This window comes from Carcharhinus amblyrhynchos, chromosome 7 (assembly GCF_965287045.1).
Source record: "Carcharhinus amblyrhynchos chromosome 7, sCarAmb.v2.hapA, whole genome shotgun sequence".
NCBI classification, from domain to species: domain Eukaryota; kingdom Metazoa; phylum Chordata; class Chondrichthyes; order Carcharhiniformes; family Carcharhinidae; genus Carcharhinus; species Carcharhinus amblyrhynchos.
This window is the reverse complement of record NC_137330.1, coordinates 94753991-94780850: the sequence shown is the minus strand read 5'-3', so window position 1 is coordinate 94780850 and position 26860 is coordinate 94753991. Positions and strand designations below refer to the sequence as shown.

Here is a 26860-nt window from a genome sequence, read left to right as displayed (position 1 = left end):
CTATGAACAGTGTAGTAAACGATCGTGAATTTCCTCAAAATCTTGGGTTCAGAAATGCCAGATTTTGGGCAGGTGGGAACAGAATTTGGAGAGGGATTTGGTTATGCTAGGTTCCTGCTACATTTTGTCCCATCCATCAGAATCTTCTCAGCATTTGGAGGTGAGTGTATAATATAGAATAGAATAGAATTACTACAGTGCAGAAGGAGGCCATTTAGCCCATCAAGCCTGCACTAATCACAATCCCATCCTGGCCCCATTCCCACAACCCCACATATTTTACCCTGCTAATCCCTCAAACACTAAGGGGTAATTTATCATGGCGAATCAACCTAACCTGCACATTTTTGGAGTGTGGAAGGGAAGCAGAGCACTTGCAGGAAACCCACGCCAACATGGGGAGAACGTGCAAACTCCACACAGATAATCACCCGGGGCCAGAATCACCATTCTCTGCAGCAGGACTAGAGAATCCCAGCCACGGGCGAGGTTGGAGAATTCCGGCCCCAGTGATGCAATGAACATCTGGAGATGTCAAAGTTTAAAGACGAGGATTCAATGTTACAACCAGTTACAAAAGTCAATCGCAGGACTGCAATCAGCCAATCCAGAGGGTGAGCTGGTTTCTTTTATCTTTTTTTGGAATCTGTCATGACTTCAGTCAGACCTTTGGTGTTGGCCTATTGGAGTATGAACTCCCTGATTAAGGGTCAAGCTGATGGGATAATCAGGGAGTCTTAACTTTGTACTTAACTGGGAGTGTCTGTTCCTCTGACACCCCCAATGGTGGACTGCTAACTGATAGTATTCTGTTAGAGTTGTAAATAAAGGGATTTTGCTGAAGAGACTTCTGCCTCCAAAGACTTATTATAGGATTTTTCAATGTTCAGCCAGCTCACATATACTGTGGCGAGAGCTGGTGCAATGGTAGGAGTCCAGTTGCACCAGAAATGGTAGGTGCATTTCACACCAGGATATCTCTGACTCCAGCATTTGTAATAGGAACAGAGCTTTGTACATCGGAGTGATGGGAGGTTTAAATAAAAGTTATACAAGCGGCACTTTCTGAAGCTCCATGCCTGCATTGCTAATGTCTAATGGAATCACATTAGAGATAATTGTCACAGAGAACAATACCCACTGAGTACTAACTTTAGAAATTCCAACTACTTTGGACATGGCATGTGTCATGGTAAAATGGTTGTAGGCTGTACCTGAAATCCTTCTACATTCCCAACTAATATGAAGCCAATGATATGTTTACCTGCAAACATAAGCAACCATATTTGATTTGATTTATTATTGTCACACGTATTAGCATACAGTGAAAAGTGTTGTTTCTTGCACGTTATACAGGCAAAGCATACCAGGCATAGAGAAGGAAAGGAGACAGTGCAGAATATAGGGTTACAGCTATAGCTAGGGTATGGTGAAAGATCAACTTAATATGAGGTAGGTGCATTCAAAAGTCTGATGGCAGCAGGGAAGAAGCTGTTCTTGAGTCAACTGGTACGTGATCTCAGAATTTTGCATCCTTTTCCCCAGGGAAGAAGGTAGAAGAGAGAATGTCCGGGGTGCGTGGGTTCCTTAATGTGAGGTCCATGATACAGCTTCCCAACAACCAATGAATAAAGAGAAATGACTTCAACTAAGGTTGTGGCACAGCCCAGGAGAAGAAATCAAGATCAAAGATTTCCCAGTTGTGGTGAAGGGTCATTGACCTGAAATGTTAATTCTGTTTTTCTCTCTCAACAGTGGCTGTCTGACCTGTGGCATATTACCAGCATTCTCTGTTTTTATTTCAGATTTCCAACATTCACAGTGTTTTGCTTTCATGTCAAAGGATTTTCTGTTGGGTACTTCAGACCTATCAAGTTCCCCTCCAATCCCTGAACCCCTATAACAGTATGGCATTGGAGCTAATAGTTGTCCAGAGTTCAAACAAACCGTCCTCCAGATATTCCAGTTGGAAGGAATGATCTTAACTACCATAGGATCTTCTGTGAGGACAAATGCCACTGTGATGGCTACCTGGCAAACTACCACAATGCATGAACTAGAGATCCAATCACCTACAGAATAGTAGGATAATACCTTGAAGAGAAAGTAAATGCTTCAAATGTTAGTGCAAGAAGACAACATGAGGATGTGCAACAACATACTAACATATCTCATATATGGTCCAGATGTATTCCAAAGATAGACCAACTAGCCTCAATTCTAAACAATTAATAGTTTCACCAATATACATTTGTTCATGTCCATCTTCATTAGGGATGGTGCCATCCCATCTTGTCACCTATTTTCTCTTCCCGCTATTGTCCTGTAATAATTTATTTATTCATTCATGGGATGTGGATATCATTGGCAAGACAGCATTTATTGCCCTTTCCTAACTGCACTTATTCAGAGGTCATTTAAGAGTCAACCACATTGCTCTGGGAGTGACATTTAAGCCAGATCAGGTAAGGGCAGCAGATTTCTTTCCCTAAAGGACATTAGAGAACAGGCAATGGTTTCATGGTCATTGGACGTTTTTAATCTAAATTTCACTGACCGCCGGGGAGGGATTTGAACCTGGGTCCCCTGAGTATTACACTGGGTTGCTGAAATACTAACCTATGACATTGCTACTCTGCCACCACCTCTCGTGACCAGGACCAAATCTAGTTAGTCTTTATTTTGTATGGAAAGAACCATTGATTGAGCAGGAAAAATTGGAGCAGTCATGTGATAAGTCAGGCAATGCGATTAACATAGTTAGACTTCAAATTCTCAGTTTTTTTGCTGGGTTTAACAATCCTTTCATAAAGAGAACATTACATACTTCTGAATAAATTGTTGAGTTTTCTGAGACAAAACCCATTGAGATCCAGGAGGAAACTTCTTCATAAAATAGAAAAAGCTGGAAATATTCAGCAGCTCCAGCGGCATCTGTGACAAATGGAAGAGAGATAACATTTCAGGTCAATGTTATGTGAATGAAAATAGTTAGAAAATGAAAATAGTTAGAGAGATACTGAGTATTCCCAGCATTTTCTATGCTGATTTCAGATTTTTAGCAGCCCCAGCATCTCACATTTATAACCTCTTCATTGCGGTGAGTTTCAGTCACTGAGCATCTATTTCTGAAGGACAGGTCCACCAAATCAAGATGTGGAGATGTCAGCATTGGACTGGGGTGAGCACATTAAAATGGCTCGCAACACCAGGTTAAAGTCTAACAGGTTCATTTGGAATCACGAGCTTTCAAACTCAGTTGAGGGAGGAGCAGCACTTCAAAAGCTTGTGATTCCAAATAAACCTGTTGGACTTTAAACTGGTGCTGTGAGACTTCTTACTGTGCCCATCAAATCAACTCCAAGTAGTTGTCCCGGGTTATCGTTACCATACAGGATGACCCTTACCAAAGTGTCAACCATTGTCCATCTTCAAAGGCTCATTCTTTAATATAAACTTGACAGGTCCTGCTCCATAAAAAGAAATGGTTGTCTTTCCATAGTCACTAGCATTGGAAATCTCAATTTTCAAACCTCAAGGCCTTCTCACTGTGCCAAGCACAGTGGCATAGAGGTTAGCACAGCTGCCTCACAGTGCCAGGGACTGGGTTTGATTCCTGGCTTGGGTCACTGTCTGTGCAGAGTCTGCACATCCTCCCTCTGTCTACATAGGTTTCCTTCGGTTGTTCAGGTTTCTTCCCTCAGTCTGTATTCTCCCTCAATTTTCTCTCAGTGTACTCGAACAGGTGCTTGAATGTGCCGAACAGTAACTTCACTACAGTGTTAATGTAAGCCTAGTTGTGACACTAATAAATAAACTTGCTCCATGCAGTGTAGCACCACCAAAGTATTTAATTGAATTAATTATGTGCAGGATTTTCCCATTTCAATGCAGGGCATCACGTTCATCCGCAACTCTTACAGCTAATAGCCTATGTTAGTTAAAGAGCTTTCTAATTGTTTTCCTTTCCCTCTCCCGCCTCCTCTAATTGCAATGTTAACACACCAATTAACAAACCATGTGTACTGGTGCAATGTGGTCGACTGAATCCGCCACATGCTTCATCCCTATTTTGAGCCAAATGGAGGGAAGGTTCAGCAGAAACCTGGCCAACTGTCAGTGCATAATGAATTCTCAGTCTGACTTAATGTTGTTTACGTTACAGCAGGCAGCTTCTCAACAACGCTTGCAAGCCTGATTTAATTACTTTCTCTCTCGGCAATGTTGGGCCAAGGGGCAGGACCCCAAATGCTGCCAGTGTTTTTGTGTTTGTTTGTTGAATGTCCAGGACAATGGAGGATTGTGGACAGCTTGCTGCCTGCTGACTGGCTGAGGAATGCCATCTCAAAGTACCTTCCCAACAAACTAAACAAAGCCTGCTGCTGCGGAGTGACAGTGTTTCCTCTGTGTCAGCCACCGAGATGTTTAGAGAAGTATTTAGTGACAAATTGCAAGCTGTTGATTTTTTTTCCCCCCCGTAAATAATTACTCATCAGCTTTAAGCCAACTGATCGCTCCTTTATGTGACCCATCACCACGTTTAGGGAGAATGGTGCAGAGACTGGTTCTGGAGTTCAGCTACAAACTAACTGGCTAGTTTATCAGATGTCAATACTGTAACAAGAGAATGTGAATTGTTTTTAATTTAGTTGACAGAAACACAAGTTTGGAAATAAATTGAAAGTGGATGCGTTGCATCTTTTTTTAAAGAAAGCAATGTTGCACACCATTTCAAATAAATATACAGATATCTTTGCATTACTAAGCTGTCCTCAGAGTGTAGGCAAAGCAACATACATTATGATGGTGTGACAGACAGAAGTATTTCTTGGGGCAGCAGCAGTTGAGGATTTAAGGATAGGGAAGCATCCATGGAAAAGGAAGCTGTTATAATGTGTATGCTGGGACATAATGAAAAATCATACAAAACAAAGTACTGTTAGGATATGTGGGTGGAAGAGAATTATGCATGCCATGTAATACATCGCACTAATACAAGGTTACAAAAAAGCACAAGAAATAGAAGCAGGAGCAGGCCACCAGGCCCTCCAAACCTGCCTCACTATTCAATATGGTCATGGCTGATCTATGCTGGCCTCAGCTCCCTTTCTGTGCCATTTCCCCAAAGCCCTCTATTCCTCGATCTTTCAAACATTGATCCACCTCCACTTCAAATACTTCTAGTGATCCAGCCTCCAATATCCTTTGGGGCAGAGAATTTCAGAGGTTCACCACCCTCTACAAGATATTTATATGTACCTCAGTTTTAAATGACCAGCCCTTTATCTTGTAGCTCTGCTCCTTGCTCGTGACGTTCCCACCAGTGAAAACATTTCACCATCCACTCTGACAAGCCCCCTCAGGATCTTATATATTTGAGTAAGGTCACCCCTCACTCTTTTAAACTCCAAGGAATGTTGACACAGACTATTTATTCTCTCTTAATAGGACAACAATGCAACATAATGCCTCGGCACACCCATCAAGATTATTTTAGCACAGCAGCCATCATTGCAACCCTGCTCCTTTGGAGCGCATCTTTACATTGATTAAAACATCAACGCTACAATTAAAAGATAAAGGGAATACACAGCAGACCAGACAGCATCTGTGGAGCGAGAAACAGAGTTAGGATATAAACATATAAATCAGAGCCTTGAGTAGACCATTCACCCCCATCGAGCCTGATCCATCATTTGATTCAATCATGGCTGTTAATTGTGGCCACGGCTCTACTTTCCTGTCTACCTCTTTGAACCTTTGACTCCCTTCACGAGTTAAGCCTGGAGGTAACTAAGGTATGGATGAAGATTTCAGCAGCAGATGTGCTGAGGCAAGGAAGAGTCAGGTGATGTTATGGAGCTGGAAACTAGTGCAGACGTGATGGGCCAAATGGTCTCTTCCGACGCCATAACAATTCTGTGATTGTAAGTGAAGAATCAACCTGACTCAGCCTTTAAAATATTCGACACCTGCCACTACTGCTGTCAGAAGAAAAGAGTTCCATATACAAAGGCACCCATATGAGAAACAAATTCTCCTCATCACCATCTCAAATTCTTCTTCTTCAGAGTCATGTTAGATAGATACTTCTGGGCTGCATTTTTTCAGTAGGAGAGACACATAAAATAAGAGGGGGAGGCCCCATCTTTCCCCTCATCTCCAAGCTTACTCCCATAATACAGGGGGATGGGCATGGTGAGCGCCAAAATCGGCATCTCATGCTCTGTATTTAAATTGATAATCAAGAGTCAATTATGCTTGTTGCCAAGCCAATTGACCCTAATAATGGAGTGTCCACCATTAAAGATTTGGCCTGGGCAAATGTGAGTGGGCAGCCTGATTTTTAACATAATCTATTCAAAGGAGATGAAAGAACTGGGGAAGGTTCTATCTTCAGGGGCTGCCCTTTGCTGATGGGGGACATTCCCCCCCCAAGATAGAAACCCTCCCCCATTTTCTTCCTACTTGACCACAGCCTGAAACGCTTCCACCCTGCAGCCCACTCCCTGCCCAAGACCCTGGATCTATGTGTCTCTGAGGTTCATGGTTCTCCTTCCTCCCCCTCTTGCAGTCCCAGCTGCGCCCATTGATGTGGCCTTGGCGTTGTCAGCACTGATGGAACTTTCAGCATATCCGATCGGCTGGCAACTCTTGGTTCTTGTTTAGCTTGCCTACTGGCTGCCCAGTAGGTGAGCCTGGCATGGGTCAGCTCCACGTCAACATTGGTTCTAGGGTATGAGCAGGTGAGTAATCTGCTTTCCCCATAATACTTAGCCCTCTCTTTCTTTCTCCACAGATGCTGCCAGTCTTGCAGGGTATTTCTAGAGCTTTCTGCTTTGTTTCAGATTTCCACAGTATTTCGTTACCAGCATGACAATTGTGTGTGTCACAACATCGTACTGTCTAACACATGTCTAAATGGATGGCTACAAAAAAATTCATTGCATTCATTACTTTGTCCATTTATAGTCTTCCTTTCCAATTATTCAATTCCTTTTACTATCAACCAAGCAATGCAAACAGTCATTCAGCATGTATCTTTGCAAGGCATTTGATAATTTTGAAAACCCTCTATTAAATTCCCTGTTAATCTTCTCTGTTCCAGTGAAAGAGGTCTCACATTTTTAGAACTGTTGCCAACTTCCAGTCCTTCAGCAAAATTCCTGATTTCAAAGGTAATTGGAAAATTACAATTGGTGCCTCTGATATTTCTTTTCCGACCTCCCTCTGTATCCTGTGATGCATTCCAACCTAGCCTCATGATCTTTTATTTTTAGACCCATTTTGAGTATTTAACTCCTGTAGTGTTATCCCTTCAGGGTATTCCTACACTCCTCCCTTCACCTTCTGCTGTAAGGTCTAACTTTAAATATGTATTAACCATCTCTGATACTTCCTGCTTCTCAAATATAAGAACATAAGAAATAGGAGCAGGAGTAGGCCATCTAGCCCTTCGAGCCTGCCCCGCCATTCAATAAGATCATGGCTGATCTGTTGTGGCTCAGTTCCACTTTCCCGCCCTCTCCCCATAACCCTTAATCCCCTCTCTTATCAAGAACCCATCAACCCGCTTCTTAAAAATATTTAGCGAGGCAGCCTCCACCACTTCAACGGGCAGAGAATTCCAGAGATTCACCACCCTTTGAGTGAAGAAGTTCCTCCTCAACTCCGTTCTAAACCGCCTCCCCTTTATCTTGAGGCTGTGCCCCCTAGTCCTACTGTCTTTTTTGAGCGGGAAGAGTCTCTCCACCTCTATCCTATCCATCCCATTCATCATCTTATACGTCTCAATGAGATCTCCCCTCATTCTTCTAAACTCTAACGAGTACAAGCCTAGTTTATTCAGCCTCTCCTCATAGCTCAATCCCCTCAACTCCGGTATCAGCCTAGTAAACCTCCTCTGCACTCCCTCCAGGGCCAAAATATCCTTGCGCAGGTGCAGCGCCCAAAACTGCACACAGTACTCCAGCTGCGGCCTCACCAATGCCCTATACAGCTGCAGCAAGACCACATATAAGATGGTCTCATCTGTCTTTATTCCTTAGTTAACCTTTTACTCCTTAATGTCAACAAAATGAAGGAGGTAGTCATCGACTTCAGGAAGCATAAAGGAGAACATGCCCCAATCTACATCAGTGGGGATGAAGTAGAAATGGTCGAGAGCTTCATGCTTCTAGGTGTCCAGATCACCAACACCCTGTCCTGGTCCGTCCATGTTAAGGCTTTCTTAACTAACCAAGGCCTCTACTTTCTTAGAAGACTAAGAAAATTTGGCACGTCCACTATGAAGCTCACCAACTTTTTACAGATGCACCAAAGAAAGCATTCATTCGGGTTGTATCACAGCTTGATATGGCTCCTACTCTGCCCAAGACTGCAAGAAACTACAAAGGGTTGTGAACAAAGCCCAGTCCATCATGCAAACGAGCCTCCCACACCCATTGACACCGTCTACACTTCCTGTTTCCTCCAAAAAGCAGCCAGCATAATCAAGGATCCCACGCACCCTAGACATTCTCTCTTTCATCTTCTTCTGTCGGGAAAAAGTTTTTTTTTGTTTACTTTATTCCAATCCAATCAAGTCAAATTAAAGCCAATTCAGAGTCCCAACAAGTTGGGACATTCCCGATCCAAGCTGACAAGACAGGGCCCTCACCTCCTGTCTTGGGCTTGATCTACATGATCCAAGCTGAGTGGAGTAGGTGTAGCTCCTCCTCCAAGGCTTGATCTCATTTGCATCGTAGCCAAAAGGCCGAGATGCGGTTTGAAAAAATTGCTTCAAATGAAGCTGAAATGTAACCTAATGACTTCAAACAAGCGCAGTATGTCGGTACTACACTTGATCTTAGCCAAAAGGCCGAGAAGCTTAGAGTATTATAAGCACTCATCACAGGTTTGTTTTATCTGTCGGAAAAAAGATGCATAAGTTTGAGCTCACATACCAGCCAAATCAAGGACAGCTTCTTCACTGCTGCCATCTGACTTTTGAATGGATCTACCTCTCATTAAACTGATCCTTCTCACACCCATAAGGCAATCTCATTGAGTCATACAAGATTCGGAAGGGACTTGATGAGGTGAACGTTGGGAGTTCCAGGAATCAAAACCTTTCCCAAACTAATCTTTGAGCCAATCATTTAACTCTTATTTATCCTATGCTAATTTGCCCCTGGCTCAAGTAATAACCCAAAAATAATCACTTTGGGGTCCTGCTTTTACGTTGACCACCAGCTTCCTTTGTTCACTCGGCTGAATCTCTTTCTTAGTCCTACCTACAACCTCAGCACCAGTATGGACCACGACAACTGGATCCTTCCTCTCCAAGTTCCTCTCCAGCCTAGAGAATATGCCCTTAAGCTTGTCAACGCTCATTCTCTTCACTGCAAATGACAGTATCTATCCCCCTAACTTCACTATCCTTGACTATAACTACCTTTCATTTTACACCTCTCGCTTGGATTGCCCTCAGCATTTCAGTGCTGGGGTCCATTTGTTCAGCTATGCTGCAGTCCCTGATCTCATCCACCAATGCTGCAAGAAAATTGAATCTGTTAGACAACTGTGGGGCTGCGGCTCCTCCATTGCTACTTCCTGGCTCCACAAACCTGCTTAACTTGCAGTCACACTGTGCCTCATTTCAGACAAAATCAGGAATTCTTACCCCGAAGGAAAAACCAATCGAAACCATCTCACAACCTAATTGAAATTATTCACCCGAGCACGGAGTTATCCACAGCAACCAGAAACTATGGCCGGGATTCTCCCAGTATTTGTGAAACCTGGAGTAGATCACACTTTTTTTCAGTGGGGGTTCAGCGAATCTCCCGCCCTGCAGAGTGCCTCAGTGTGAATCACGCTGAAATTCAGTGTGCTGAAGAGGCCAGTGGCATATCGCTGGGTGGGGCCACTGCTCATGCATCGATCTGTCAGCGCATGTGCAGTGGTTCCTCAGTGCCAGCCACCTGATCACTGGCCAGCCCCGCGATCCCACATCGCCAACCAATTCACCACCCCCCCGCCAAGGCCCAAGCACTGTCCCCCGAACATTCCTGGACCAGCCCTGGACCACCACCCACCCCCCCCGCCACCCAATCTCCCCTTCCAATCCCCTCCCACAGTGACAACACACCCCGTCCCTGCCACACCCCCAAACTCCCCCGACTACGCCCCCCTTCAAGCAGGTGACCACACCTCCCCCCCCCCCCCCCCCCCCCCCCCCGCCACCACACACAGTAGCCAGCCCCAATCGCTGGCCTCCCTCACTTCCCACTGAACCTGACTGCCAAGTGGCAGTGAGACACCCCCCCCCAACCCCCACCGATTGCCTCCATCATGCCCTGCCCCCAGGCATTTTGCCCTTTGGGCAGTGCTAGGGGCACAGGCCGGCACTGCCAAGGTGTAATGCCAAGGAGGCATTACACCCCACCTCCCCGCGCCCAACACTCTGGGAGCCTCTATGGCCCCCCTTCACTCCAGCGGCATTGGGCCGCCAGCTCCCAGCAAGTGGGGAGCTATAATAAACCTTCCTGGAGTGAGCCGCTCCTGGCGGGGTGGGAGAGGCTAGTGGGCTCAGAGATGGCAGTCTGCTAATTGTATTTTAGTTGCATTAAAATTCTTATTTTAAAAATTCATGCAGCTCCGCGGCTACTTCTTCATATGTCAACCCTTTCGTCTCCAACCTGGTCACCGAATTAATGCCTTTGAACCGGCAAGGACTGAAACAAGATATAAAAAGCACCACCTTCCATCTCCAAATTTCAACTTGCACCAAATTCTCAAGTTGCCATTCGTCCCTTGTCATGCTCAATTCTCATCATCTCCACTTTCTGATCCCACTTTATGTGGGCGCACAACCTGTCTGCTTTATTGATGGTATCTCAGCCCCAAGTTGCAACTGTCCATTCAGCTCTCTGCTATTGTGATTGACACACATTCAGGCAACTGTTTCCACTTGATTGACAGATAACTGCAGCTGCCTGGCAGTTTCTGTCAAACCAACCATTTCCTCAATTTCATTCCTATTATTTAGTGAGCTGCAATGTGTCACTTTATTACTTCCTAATTCTACTCAGACACACCACAAGAGAAATGTGGGGTGTAGTTTAATAAAATTGCCCCATTAAATAATCAAATTGATAGGTCAGCATTGATTATGCTCTGGCCATCAGTTTAAAGCAATACATTCTGTGTCTGAGCTCATTAGGTTAATGTTATAACACATTATCCACTGTGCATAGCTTTGTGTTGTGCTCGGAGGCACAAAGCTAATTGCAATGGTTTGTTTTTGTCCCTAGACAATATACTCTCCCATAATGTACAGTTAGATCAGGAGATCAACAGCTGCTGCAAGATAGCTCTTTGAGGACATGACCAGCAAGGTGGTTAGTGGGGGACCTGTGGATGTGGTATATCTGGACTTTCAGAAGGCATTTGTCAAGGTGCTACATAAAAGACTGATCCAGAAGGTGAGATTGCAGGGATTGGGCATAGAGTACTGGGTTGGATTGAGGATTGGCTGACTGACGGAAAGCAAAGGGTCGTGATAAATGGGTCTTTGTCTGGCTGGCAAAATGTAACTAGTGGAGTGCCTCAGGGCCAGTCCTCGGAACTCAACTGTTTACAATCTATCTAAATAATCTGTAAACAGGGACAGAGTGTAATAAACAATATTTGTGGGTGATGCTAAAATAGGTGGGAAAGCAGGCAGTGAAGAGGATGCAAGGATTTTACAGATGGATGTAAATAAGCCAAGAGTATGGGCAAAAATTTGGCAGATGGTTTTTAATGTGGTTAAGTGTGAGGTTGTTAATTTTGGCAGAAAAAAAAAGGCAAACTATTACCTAAATGTAAAGCAAATTTAAAATGCATCTGGGCAGAGGGATGTGGGCATCTTTGTTCATGAATTGCAGAAGGTTGATATGCAGGTGCAGCATGTAATAAAAAAAGAAATGAGATGTTGCCATTTAATGCAAATGGACTGGAGTATAAAAGTAGAGAAGTGTGGTTGCAATTGTATAGGGTGTTGGTGAGACCACATTTGGAGTATTGTGTCCAGTTTTGGTCTCCTTATTTGAGGAAGGATGTGGTGGCATTGGAGACAGTTCAGAGAAGGTTCACCAGGTTGATTCCAGGGATGAAACAGATGACATACGAGGAGAAATTAAATAGTTTGGGCTTATACTCGCTGGAGTTTGGAAGGATGAGAGGGAATCTGATTGAAGTAAATAAAATATCAGAAGAGATTGATAAAGTAAATGTAGACTAAATGTTCCCTCTTGGTGGACAAACTAGAACAATTAGTTGTGAGGCGGTAGATTTAAAACTGAAATGAGGAGAAACTACTTCTTGCAGAGGATGACGAATTTGTGGAATTCGCTGCCCCATAGCACAGTGGATTCTGAATCATTGAATGGTTTCGAGGAGGAGATGATATACTTCTAATTTTTAGAAGTGTTACGGAGATATGGGGAATAGGTGGGGAAGTGGATTCGAAACCAGGGAGAGACCGGCAATGATCTGATTTAATGGCAGAGCAGATTTGAAAGGCTTAATTTGCCTATTTCTGCTCCTAATCCCTGTGTTCCTATGACCCTTTAGCCAATGCAGCAAATAATTAATTGTGACACTTCCATGACCAGAAACTACAGTCAAAATTGTGATCTTCAGTGCAGTTATGATCACTACAACTTTTATCATCAAAAAATATTGCTACTTGAAGCATTGAATTATAGAATGATCCTTCACAGAAGGAGGCTGTTCAGCCCAGCTTGCCTTTGCCTGTACTGTTCTTTCCCCATAGCCCTGTACAACGTTCTTCAATTTATCCAATTCCCACTTAGAGGTTATTATTGAATCTGCTTTCGCCACCCTTTTCAGGCAGTGCATTCCAGATCAAAACAACTCACATTGTAAAAAAATGTTTATCTCATGTTGCCTCTGGCTCTTTTGCCAAGTACCTTTTAAATCTGTGTCCTCTGATACTGCTGCAAGTGGAAAGAGTTCCTCCTTAATCACTCTATCAACACCTGCATGACTTTGAATACCTCTATCAAAGTTCACCATTAACTTTCTCTGCACTTGGAGAACAATCACAGTCTCTCTTGTCTCTCTACATTACTGTGCACACTCACACCAGGTACCATTTTAATAAATCCTCACTGCACCCTCTCCTTCCTAAAGCATGAGATCATGGATTGATAGAAATACTCCAACTGAGGCCTCATCAATGTTTTATCAAGTTTTAGCTTAACTTCCTTGAGATTGTACCATATTCTTCTGTTTATAAAGCCTAGGATCCCGCATTTCATTTTAATAAGCTTCTCAACATGTCCTGCCTTGGATACATGCACATCCAGTTCCCTTTGTTCTTGTGTTCCCTTTGGCCATAGTGGTTAGAATAGCTGCCTCACAGTGCCAAGGACCTGCATTTGATTCGCAGCTTGGGTCGCTGTCTGTGCAGAATCTGCACATTCTCCCTGTGTCTGCGTGGGTTTCCTCCGGGTGTTCCGGTTTCCTCCCACAGTCCAAAAGACGTGCTAGTTAGGTGCATTGGCCATGCTAAATTCTCCCTCAGTGTACCTGAACTGGTGCCAGAGTGTGGCGGCTAGGGGATTTTCACAATAACTTTATTGCAGTGTTAATGTAAGCCTATTTGTGACACTAATAAATTAACTTAAACTTTCAAAAAGTGTACCACTTAGTTTATATTGCCTCTTTCCATTTTTTCTACCACAATGTATGGACATTAAAATGCTTAGATTGAAGTTTCATAGTTGAAAGATAAATTATACAGAAACTAAACTGTTCAAATTAAAATTTCATGCCTTCTCTGTACAGTTTTTAAAATGTTTATCAGCTTGCGGACTTTCAAAGGAGTCAGTGTCTGCTCTTTCAGCATGGACAGGCTAATCTTCATCTGCGCAGGCCCCATAACATTCTGCTTTTCAACCTTCACCAGAGGGTGAACAAAACCAGATTTTTCCATAACAAATACCAAAGGCAAGATATGCGGATGTGCTATGCAAAAGAAGAATTAGCAAAAGTCAGTTTTTCACCAAATGAGAAAGAGCGAAAAGCCAGGATATAATTGGTGAGTATGTGTACAAAGGAAGGATTAGAAAAATTGCTTGTTTCTGATTTGCTGTAATTGACTATAATTACTAAGTTGTTTGTTTGTAACTTCAGAAACACTTGCAGGACAATTTCTACGGTGGCTCTCCTTCTGCACAAGTCATTAAAGGCCTCGCATTGGATTATGCATGGTGTCCGGCTCTGTCCGTACTCAAGTCGAATAAGAGGCTTTTTGGCTAAGATGCAAATGAGATCAAGCCTTGGAGAAGGTGCATTGCCTGCTCCAAACAGCTTGGATCATATAGATCAGCTTGGATCATATAGATATTCCAAGACTGGAAGCGGTGGGCTTGTCTTGTCAGCTTGGATCTGGAATGTCTCATTTGTTGAGACTTTGAATTGGACTTTGATTTGACTGAATTGGATATTAAAAAAAAGAGTGCCTAAGGTTGCTGATATCCAGGATCTCTGACAAATGAGTTACTTCACACTTTTCTGTCATAATCTGCTCGTTGTACCAGCCTGTCAATGTTTACCTGAAGTCTATTACTATTTTCCTCACTACTGTGGCACGGTAGCACAGTGGTTAGCACTTCTGCTTCACAGCTCCAGGGACCTGGGTTCGATTCCCGGCTCAAGTCACTGTCTGTGTGGAGTTTGCATATTCTCCCCATGTCTGCATGGGTTTCTTCCGGGTACTCCGGTTTCCTCCCACAGTACAAAGATGTGTGGGTTAGGTTGATTGGCCATGCTAAGAAATTGCCTCTTAGGGTCCAGGAATGCATAGGTTAGAGGTATAATGTGTAGGGATATGGGGTTAGGGCCTGGTGGGATTGTGTTCGGTACAGACTCAATGGGCCAAAGGCCCTCTTTCTGCAATGTAGGGTTCTATGACTCTTGTCATGTGCAAACTTTGAAACTAGGCCCTGTATACTCAAGTTCATGTTTTTAATACATATAGAAAAGAAAAGTGGTCCTAGCCCTGACCCCTGGATGACTTCACTCCACACTTGCCTCCAGTCTGAAAAATACTTGTTCATTTTTACAGAAGAGGCAAAAAGTATGATGGCAGAAAGGTTAATTGACAACAGTTTATGAAGGGACATATAATTTACAAGGGCAACAAATAGCTTCAGACAGGAATCTAAAATAAAGTATATCTATTAGTCACAAGTAGGACTTACATAACACTGCGAAAATCCCCTAGTCACCACACTCCACTACCTGTTCAGGTCAATCCACCTAACCAGCACGTAGGAGGACTGTGGGAGGAAACCGGAGCACCCAGAGAAAACCCATGCAGACATGGGAAGAACATGCAAACTCCACACAGACAGTCACCCACGCCGGGAATCAAACCTGGGTCCCTGGTGCTGTGAGGCAGCAGTGCTAAACACTGTGCCACTGTGTAGCTATGGAGCTGCTCCAAAAAACACCAGTGACTGATGTTTTCCCTCCTGCTTGTTTTAATTCTTGCCACATGGCTCAATACTGGTCTGTGTCAGAGAACTGAATTACATCAGGATGTCTGGGGAGAAATTCTCCTCACAGGAGTTGACAAGGCCAATGGGGAGAAGATAAATTTCCCAACGGGACTTAATCTTATCAGATCCCCTGAGAATGGCTACCGTGAGGTTACCACTGGTTTTCCAGCCTGTGGACACGACCATTAAATTCCATTCAATGTTTCAGATCTATGACCTTTCATCAGAACTGGCCTTTCTTAGCCCTCCGTTGATTGTCCCCTTTCTCTAGGAAACAAATGCATGGTTGGGATGGGGAAATGATGCATGATGGGGATAGTATAATGTCACTCAACTAATAATCTAGGGACCCAAGCTAATGGGCAGGAGTCACAGGTTTTTATCTCACCAAGGCAGCTAGTGGGATTTAAATTCAAATAATAAATCTGAGATCTAAACGAGACGGTAATCGTGAAACTAAAAGTGCATTAATATCCTTTGGGGAAGGAAATCTGCCACCCTTACCTGGTCTGGCCTACCTGTGACTACAGATCCACAGCAATGTGGTTAACTTTTAACTGACATCTGAAATAGTCTAGCAAGCTACTCAGTTCAGTGCAACTAGTGATGAGCTACAAATGGTGGCCTTGCCATGATGTCCGTGTCCCATGAAAGAATAAAGGGATGAAAAAGGATCCCTGTGGAAAAGCTCACACTGACGCTTTCAAGGTGAGAGATTAAAAAAGGTGCTTGGTACATGGAAGATCCTGGAAGGAGTTCTGCATGGCAAAGAAATGGAAAGCAATGTGACGTGTCCACTATAACTCTCACTACCTTTTACAGCTGCACCATAGAAAGCATTCTTTCTGATTGTATCACAGCTTGGTACGGCTCCTGCTCTGACCAAGACCACAAGAAACTAGCAAGGATTGTGAACGAAGCCCAGCCCATCACGCAAACCAACCTCCCGTCCATTGACTCTGTCTACACTTCTCGTTCCTCGGGAAAGCAGCCAGCATAATCAAGGACCCCACGCACCCCGGACGTACTGTCTTTAACCTTTTTCCATTGGGAAGAAGATAGAAAAGTCTGAGGTCACGTATCAAGTGACCCGAGAACAGCTTCTTCCCTGCTGCCATCAGACTTTTGAATGGACCTACTTCACATCAAGTTAATCTTTCTGTGCACCCTCGCTATGACTCTAACACTACATTCTGCACTCTCTCGTTTCCTTCTCTATGAACGCTATGCTTTTCTGTATAACATGGAAGAAACAATATTTTTCACTGTATACTAACGTGTGACAATAATAAATCAAACCAAAAACAAAAAAAAACACTTTCTTAATTTAACAGACGTTACTTGCACTAAACATGCTTCCAGTTGAAAGAGCAGAATGCTGCCCTTATTGTGCTGCTTAATTGAGTCTTAAAATCACCGATTTTCCAAGAAACCTCTGAGGGCTGGCCGGACACCCAACTGGAAGTAACCAGGCCGTGTAAAATAAGAGGTTAAAAGCAGAAAGGCAATGGGAGAAGCAAAAGCTTTTGCCCATTATATTCAACTGTACGTTGCAGCACCACCTGCTGTACGTCTTGGTGAGGAGGCTGTTCAGAGCTCACGAGAGAGAGGGAGAGAGAAGTCACATTTGTTAGGACACATTTTCGTCTGCAAAACATTTGGCTTGCCACACAAAAAATGTATTGTGTGACGGCAGTTGGGTGGCAATTTCAGAAAAAAAATGACTGGCTGGTAGTTTTTTGCACTTCTGGAAGTTGGTGTGACTCAGGCAGGCAGACCCCACATCGGTTCAGTGGTGGATGGCGGGCAGTGGATGGAGCATGGTGGTGGTGGTGGTGGTGGTGGGGAGTGGGTTTGCAGTTGTAGACATAATGGCTAAAACTCAGTGAGAGGTTCAGGAAGAAGAGGCAGAATGACAAGAGCCGCAGTCTGTGGTTTGACGTGGCTCGCAGACAAAGCAGGATCAGGGTCTTTATTTTTTTGTTTCAGCTTCCTTTCCAAGTTTTCATTTGTCACACTTTGAGAGGAGGAATACTGGCAGGCCTGGCGAGCGAGAGCTGACCTCCTGGCACAATTAATTGCTGAGATCAGGTCCGTGGCCAAATCATTTTTGAACTTTACAAGACGGCCTGAAAAAAAAAATCACCGTCCACCGAAGCAAAGAGAGGTTTTCACATTGAAGTATGGAAAGTACAAGTATTAACGATTTGGCAGAAAATGAAGTCCCTGGCAGGAAATTAGAAAAAAGCCTGAAATGGAGCTTAGCCACACATCTGAAGGAATGATCGAAAGGAACTCTTATTACACCATTAATTAACGAACCAAGGAGTGTTAAATAAAGACATCCTGCTATCAGAACTCAAAACAGAAATTTAGTCACAGCAATCTAATCAGAACAAGAGGTTTTCCATTGCACAACCTCGCTCTCAAACATTGTGGGACTTTAAGGCTGAGAGCCAGTCTTCTGGGAGATGCATTACATCAGCGTGTTTTTTTTAAATAGAAATTTCTCTCATTCGGAGCCAGGCTGAAGTTTTTCTGATACAATAGCTCCCACCGGACCCTTTGCCTCAAATGTTTGTCTTCAAGACAGAGGAGGGAAAAAATGATCGGGGGAATGCATCATTTTCAATGGGTTGATTGTCTGCTGGCTGATAAGACTTGTAACCATCCTTTAAATGATCTGCGGAAGCGAACTGCAACCCAATCAAACAACAGAGAGGCTTGGCAAGCAGAATTAAGATGAAAAGTATGAAACATAAAAGTCTTATGTGGCAGGAGCAGGCCAGTAGTTCAAGTGACTGATTCTCAACCAGTAGGCAGTGAGGTCAAGCTCCACGGCTGGTTGTCACTCCCACTCCTCTGCTTCTATTGGACAAATGAAGGCAGTTCCCGATAAGGATAAGGCCTGATCTTAAAATTTAGCAGAAGTAGGCCTGGTGACATAGATTGGCCAGAATCCCGAATACGATCCAAAAAAAAACTTTGTCCCTTAACTCAACTTACATTTCCCTCCCATGACGCTGCTTGTTTGGCAGAAAACTCATCCTTCAGGTTCAGAAATCAGATAAATTATATTCTCTGTTACCTCTTACTTCTCCCCCACCCTGCCTCTCCCCAAAAAAAATCTGGCACAAGAGCTTTGTTTTGGAATAACTTCGGTCTTTGTGTAGATTAACAGGGTAAATATGGGAGGTGGGGGGTTACAAGGTGGACGGCGGGGGTGGTGGCCTGGGTAAGATGCTCTGTTAGAGAGTCAGTGCAGACTCAATGAGCCAAAAGGCCTCCTTCTGCATTGTAGGGATTGTATGGCCATTCTATGATTCTCTAAGGAGGCATCATATTTACCGCATACCCGTCAATTAGTCCAAATGGGTTTGGATGTTTTAATGTGAGTATATGTATCTGACTGATCAACAATAGAGAAGGCCATATTACAGAAAATTTAGGGCTACCTTTAAACAAAATCTCTTTTAGGCGTAAAAAATTGTGGGCAGAGGCGTCTGAGAGGAGGGGGGGAGTGTGGTTAACATAAATACTTACAGCCCAGTAACAAGGAAATGCTTGCCCAGGAGGATGATTGTGGATAGCAATAGCATCTGGAGAGATGTTCAATCAGGTAGAGCGAACTCTAGTAAATTTTAAAAATCCATTGCTTGGGTGAGTGTTCACTTCCGGTCAATGGGACCAAATGTCTGTTCTGAAAGATCCATATGTTTGCAATGGTAGTGTCACAGTCAGCGCCACAGTCAGTTCTTAAATCAATTTAAAGGACAAGTCTTACCAGAGCATTCGTTTTTTTTCTTAAAAAATGAATGTTTACTAGCATAATTTAGTTTGCTTCCTGGGTTTCAGTGATTGGTTAAAAATATATTTTGTTAAAACACTGAATGAATGTTGATGACATGGTGGGTTTGAATGGCTTTGGTTTGACAAGTGAGAGAAACCGAATTGCCAATGTGACCAAAGAAACCCTTTCCTGATGCTCTGGTGTCATTGTGGGAGTCCTTTTACAACGTCAATACAATACTAAAATCCTGCTGGCCTTTTTGAATTTTGAAGAATTTAGAGATATAACTTTCAAAGCCACAGAGAGGTAAAAGACGAATGAAGACTAGAAAAGAAAACATGGCCCAAATTTGATGCAATTTTTTAACATGTGTGAAGACCGACATGAAATATGGGATCTGATACAAACTCAATAAACAACTGGAATGCCAGGGATGTGACGCAAGTCACATTCCACTGACTCGACCACCATGGGCTTGATACATATCCCATTTCACAATTAGACCATTAGGGATTTGACAGCTACTTTATTCCAGGATCAGACCTCCAGGGATCTAACACATATCTTTGACAACTATTGGGCTCTCAGGAATCTGCTATGTATCTAAATGTTCAGTTTAGTTTGTCAGTGGGCCATCAAGTGATGAATACTGCTTCACCTACAGATTGATTCATTGACATTTGCTACTGGGGATTCACCAACATTTTAGAATCATAGAATCCCTACAGAGCACAAGGAGGCCATTCGGCCCATTGAATCTGCACCAACCACAATCTCAGCCAGGCCGAATCCCTGTAACCCATGCATTTACCCTAGCTAGGCCCCATGTCACAAAGGGGCAATTTAGCATGGCCTAACCTGCAAATCTTTGGACTGTGGGAGGAAACCGGAGCACCTGGGGGAAACCCATGTGGACATGGAGAGAATGTGCAAACTCCACACAGATAGTGACCCAAGCCGGGAATTGAACCCGTGTCCCTGGTGCTGTGAGGCAGCAGTGCTAACCACTGTACAACCGTGCCACCCCAAAACAAAAGAAACAGAATTCCCCTATTGTCCTACCTCTATCAGCATATGTCCCGACTGGGATAATTGATGGTGCCCTGCTAATCGTAGGCATTTACCAAATGCACCGATTAGCTGATCGAATGAATTTTCCACACCATTTCCTCAAGAACTTAAAAAGGTGCGTGAACTATTAACTCTCCCCGATCAGAATCTTGTTGATTCAGGGATCTTGCCTGCTGGTTGGAGAGACGGCAGGACAACTTCCTCTGCCTCTTTCCGGGAAGGCCCGCCAAACCAGAAGCCAATCAGGCGGCGGCAAGGCCAGCAGTGGCTTTCCCCTGAAATCAGGACTCCTGGACAGAGGTGTCACCTAGCGATGGCCAATCAGTCAGAGGCTGGCAGCTCTTGCACTCAGTAACATCAAATGGGAAGCAGTGGCTGCTGCAGGAACAAACACCTACTGGAGTCCCATGATTGCGGAGCGACCCAGGCCACAAGTAAGTAATGTAGGGGCATGGGCTTTGTGAGATGGGGTCACGAGCAAAGGGGTTCAAGAACTGGGGGACAGCTCTCAGCAGGCCAGCCCCTTCCTGATGCCGAGTCTCTTCATTGGACACCGACTGCTTTTGCTTGAGGGATGATCCCCCACCCCCAGAGTTGACAAGTTGGTCGCTCAGTTGTAGCTGTCATGCATGCTGCATTGTGGTAGATCTATGTGCAGCTGGGTTAATTGCATTATGATGGGATAAGGCCCTTAATTGGTCATTAATAGGCCACTGAAGGACCTCAATAGGCTGTGGGACAAGCCAGAGTGGGAAGGTCAGCCGTGGGCCTCCCGCCTAGAACTTAATTCTGGTACATCGCCTCCTGCCTAATTAAATGCCTTTCTTGTTGTGTACTGCGGTATTGATGCTAGGAAGTATGGAGGGTAAAACTAATTGAGCTTTATTTACAATGGATGTTCACCACAGACTGCTCCTTCACTTGGGCAGTTTCCCACAGTAGCAATCCACGATGTCTCTTCTAGTGAGGACGTGCATGTATTAATACACGGTAGATACTGCAGCTGCTAAGATTCACAAAAAACTTCATAGCTCACTAACAGCAAGAGCAGAAGTTCTGCCATTTGTCTACCATTCTCCAAGAGAGTTTTCTCTTGCATGATTAAGGTTAGGTATGAATTCTTCACTATGAGGCCATATACAGTAGGTTAAATGTGTTCTGAGGATTTACAGTTAAGGCTTCAGAGCAATTATAGGTCTTCTATTTACTGAGCTATTCTTTCAACACCATGCAAGGTCATTTCATTTTGGTGTAGGTGTACACATCACCTAAGCAGCAGCAGTCCTCAACATATTGCTGTATCTCTGAGTGTCAGAAGACATTGCTGCATGCTCTGTCACTGTCTGCATCTACTGTCAGGACTCATACACTTCCTAATGGGATGTCACATAATGGGTATCAGAACTGAGAAAGTTGGCTGATTTTAGAAACTAGAGTCTAATCACAAAAACCTGATGTTTTTTTACCTCCCACCCCTGGCTTGCTAAAAAAATGAGTTAGAATGGCACCGACCTTCTGCTGCTTCGGATAGCATAGTGCAAGTAATAATAGAATGAAATTCAGTATGAGAAAAAAGCCATTAAGCCCATCAAGTCTGCTCCATTCACAGCCTGTTTACTATGAATGCCTATTCTACCCGTCATCACTCCCATTTTTTAACACCGCCCCCCCCGGCCTTTTAATGGCATTAAAAGTTTAAAGTTTCTGATGTTGTGCTACTAGCAGTTACTATCGGCCACCAGGAGGACCTGTCAGTAATTCAGAGAGCCAATGTTAAAAAAACTACTTCCAAATTTCAAGAAGTGTAGACAGGAAAGGAAAGGCTGGTCCATCCAGCTTGCCCCACATAATCATAATGTCTTGCTTGCATCAAAATGTATACTGACCCCATTCCACCATGTCATTCCTTAGGAAGGGTGAAAAGCCAGATTAAAGACCCCAGAGGAAGAAAATTTGAACAATTCCTCCCTCACTCTTACATAACTGGAAACAGCAAAGGAGATCACTCTGGCCTTGATTAATGTTATACATTCCTACTTCAATGAAAAGCCATTCACATTTTTGGGAACAGCTGCTAGGAAGCAAGTTTCCTCAGGAGGGAGGTCAGAAAATGACCATGGGGCTTCTTTACCCCACCTTCCCTGACAAACAAAAAACAAGCAGCGTTGTTCAGACATTTGCAGTGCAGAAGGAGGCCATTCCGCCCACCAATCAACACAGATCTGACTACCCTAATCATGCTTTCCAGAGCTTGGCCCATAGCCCTGGAGGCAATGGCAGCGCAAGTGACCATCTAAATATTTCTTAAATGTTACAAGAGCTTCTGACTCAACCATCCTTTCAGGCAGTGAATTCCACCACCCTCTGGGTGAAAAGTTTCTCCTCAACTCCCTTCTCAGCTTTCTACCTCTCACCTTCTGGTTATTAACCCCTGTACTAATGGAAAAAGTGAGCTCCTATCCACCCTATCTATGCCCTTCTTAGCTTCATACACCGTTATCAGGTCCCCTCTCAACCCTCGCTGCTCCAGGGGTCCTAAATACCCCTCATACCAACAAATATAAAACCAATTCACTTTTAATGGTGTGAATTGACATCTTCTGTTACACACCTATCCACTAAGCCATTGGGTGAGCTCCTTTATTTTTTTAAATTGAGGAGTTTGATTTCAGAATATTTCATACATGGCTACTGAACTAACTTAAACATCAAAAAATTCATTATTTGGTCATTAGATGATTATTTGAATTGAAACAATGTGCAAGGTTATGAAAAAATGTAGGAGAGTGTCACAAGGTCATTATATTCATTTGGCAAGTCAGTGCAGACATGATGGGTCAAATGGCCTTCTTAACAATTCTGTGATTTGTTTCTATACTCATTTTACCTCCTTTAAGATACTGGGAATTTAAACTTATTTATTCAGTGCGATTTTCATATCCAATTATTGTGTCAAATATTCTTTCATTCAATGCCGGTAATATTCTTTACTGCCCCAATTATTTGAGCTCAATATCCCTGAAGTGTTTTGCAGCAGATTTTCCCAATTAGTGATGGATTGAATGCGGTTTTATCGTGTAATCTTGTGTACACTTGGAAGCGAGCTTCACAGACTTGATTTCCTCAGTTCAGACTGCTGGATTGGACCCAAACCCAAGAGGCAAAATTACATTAATACCGAATAACAATTTACTATAAAGTTATCATTTCCCTATTTCATGAAGACTATCTTTAAAATGTGCAAATTGGGCAGGCAAGGGATGTAGTTACTCCAGTGGGGAGTTGTGAAAAGTTACAGGAGGACTTGTAGAATGGGTGTGTAATTGATAACTGAATACACAGAGCTAACTATAAGATGACACATTTTCTTAAGATGATTAGCAAGGCCACAACTTGGATAATAAGTTTTAAATAGAGTTAGAGGAGCTGAAGAATCTAGGGGTGCAGATGCACAAATCACAAAAAGCAGCAAAGGTTATAAGGCCATAAGAGAAAGGGGGAACAAAGTTGTGAGGCACATTTTGAGAGGTAGAGAATTGAACAGCAGAAAGGTTATGTAAACTTGTGTAGAACTTGGACACGTTAGGAGAGTGGGCAAAGAAGTGGCAGATGGAATAAAATGTGAAAAGTGAGAGATTATGCACTTTAGAAGGAGGAATGGAGACATAAACTATTTCTAAATGGAAAAATACTTAGGAAATCAGAAACACAAAGGGACGTGGTAGTCATTGTTCAAGATTTTCTGAAGGTTAACATGCAGGTTCAGTCGCAGTTAGGAAGGCAAATGCAATGTTAGCATTCATGTTGAGAGGGCTAGAATACAAGAGTAGGGATGTACTTCTGAGGCTGTATAAGGCTCTGGTCAGACCCCATTTGGAGTTTTGTGAGCGGTTTTAGGTCCTGTATTTAAGGAAGGATGCGCTGGCCTTGGAAAGGGTCCAGAGGTGATTCATAAGAATGATCTCTGGAATGAAGATCTTGTCATATGAAGAACAGTTGAGGACTCTGGGTCTGTACTCGTAGGAGTTTAGAAGGATGAGAAGGGACCTTATTGAAACTTACGGAATACTGCAAGGCCTGGAAAGAGTGGACAGAAAGAGGATGCTTCCACAAATAGGAAAAACTAGAACCAGAGGGCACAACGCCAGACTAAAGGGATGATCCTTTAAAATAGAGATGGAGAGGAATTTCTTCAGCCAGAGAGTGGTGATTCTGTAGAACTCTTTGCTGCAGAAGGCTGTGGAGGCCAGGTCATTGAGTGTCTTTAAGACAGAGATAGATAGATTATTGATTCCTAAGGGGATCAGGGGTTATGGGGAAAAGGCAGGAGAATGGGGTTGAGAAAAGAATCAGCCATGATTGAATGGCAGAGCAGGCTCGTTGGGCCAAGTGGCTGAATTCTGCTCCTACATCTTATGGTCTTATAGAAGCAGTTCAGCTTCCTGCCATTAGGGCTGTGGATATCAGTGTTCCAAGTGGCTCACTAAGAATCAGAATATTCCATCAATCTGTCCTCCAATACGTTAGTCAGATTGTTAAGGCACGCCCAGGTGAAATGGCAAGGACTCATTGGAACAGGAACCAACAGTCCTTTCTGTTAAAAACATCATTGAACCCTCTACCCCTGCCATTCAGCTAATGTCCTGGCTATTAAGCCCAGACTGCCACCATCCATGACAACATGGTACATGCCTTTTAAGCCTGGTGTTGCTCTAAGGTATCTGCCAAATTATCCATAGTGTCCTTCATTGAAAGTCAAGAGTCTCCCGCCAGCCACAGCATTGGAACACTAGAACGGGCAAAATTGCACAGAAGGTCAGCACTAAAGGAAAGCACATGTGAAAGCAGTCTGCAGTTGCAGTATGGCATATTCTAACTTAAAACTTTGCTTTGGAATGTTTAATTTGCAGTAGCTTCTTTTATAGCATTGTAGCTAAGAAGATCACATAATTGCCAATGGCATTGGGAAGGTCAGGGGAGTGGGAGAACATAGAACATTGAACATTACAGTGCAGTACAGGTCCTTCAGCCCTCAATGTTGCACTGACCTGTGAAATCAATCTAAAGCCAATCTAACCTACACTATACATGATATGAATATCATCCATATGTTTTATCCAATGACCATTTAAATGCCCTTAATGTTGGTCAGTCCACTACTGTTGCAGATTGGGGATTCCATGCTCTTACTACTCTCTGAGTAAAGAACATACCTCTGACAATTGTCCTATATCTATCACCCCTCAATTTAAAGCTATGTCCCCTCATGTTAGCCATCTCCATCTGAGGAAAAAGGCTCACACTTTCCACCCTATTTAATCCTCTGATCATCTTATATGCCTCTATTAAGTCACCTCCTAACTTTCTTCTCTCCAACGAAAACAGCCTTAAGTCCCTCAGCCTTTCCTCATAAGATCTTCCCACCATACCAGGCAACATCCTAATAAATCTCCTCTGCACCCTTTCCAATGCTTCCACATCCTTCCTATAATGTGGCAACCAGAGTTTTGTTAGCTGTAACATGACCTCATGTCTCCTAAACTCAATCCCTCTACCAATAAAAGCTAACACACCATACAACTTCATAACAACCCTATCAACCTGGGTGCCAACTTTTAGGGATCTACGCACATGGACACCAAGATTTCTCTGCTCATCCACATTACCAAATAACTAACTATTAGCCCAGTACTCTGTATTCCCGTTACTACTTCCAAAGTGAATCACTTCACAGTTTTCCGCATTAAACTCCATTTGCCACCTCTCAGCCCAGTTCTGCAGCTTATCTATGTCACTCTATAACCTGCAACATCCAGGTAATAGAGGGACTCCACCGACTTTAGTGTCATCAGCAAATTTACTAATCCATCCTGCTACGCCCTCATCCAGGTAATTTGTAAAAATGACAAACAGCAGTGACCCCAAAACAGATCCTTATGATACACCACTAGTAACTGAACTCCAGGATGAACATTTCCTATCAACCACCACTCTCTGTCTTCTTACAGCTAGCCAATTTCTGATTCAAACCACTAAATCACCCTCAATCCCATGCCTCCATACCTTCTGCAATAGCTTACCGTGGAAACCTTATCAAAGGCTTTACTGAAATCCATATACACCACATCAACTGCTTTACCCTCATCCAACTCTTTGGTCACCTTCTCAAAGAACTCGATAAGGTTTAAGAGGCACGACCTGCCTTTCACAAAACTGTGCTGACTACCCCTAACCAAATTATAGATGATTATAAATCCTACCTCTTATAATCCTTTCCAAAACTTTGCCCACAAGAGAAGTAACGCTCACTGGTCTATAATTATCAGGGTTGTCTCTACTCCCCTTCTTGAACAAGGGGACAACATTTGCCATCCTCCAGTCTTCTGTCACTATTCCTGTAGCCAATGACAATCTAAAGATCAAAGCCAAAAGCTCTGCAATC

At 43.4% G+C, this 26860-nt stretch overlaps 1 long non-coding RNA gene and 1 other non-coding gene across 2 annotated transcripts in view; both read right to left on the bottom strand.

Moving 5' to 3' along the window:
• The window catches only part of LOC145345145 (uncharacterized), a 371118-nt gene that overhangs the window by 180945 nt on the left and 163313 nt on the right, over window positions 1–26860 (bottom strand). The gene's annotated exons all lie outside the window — the stretch shown is intronic.
• On the bottom strand, window positions 8681–8872 carry LOC145345792 (U2 spliceosomal RNA). Its single transcript, XR_013887176.1, has one exon. It is a non-coding gene; the product is annotated as a U2 spliceosomal RNA (small nuclear RNA).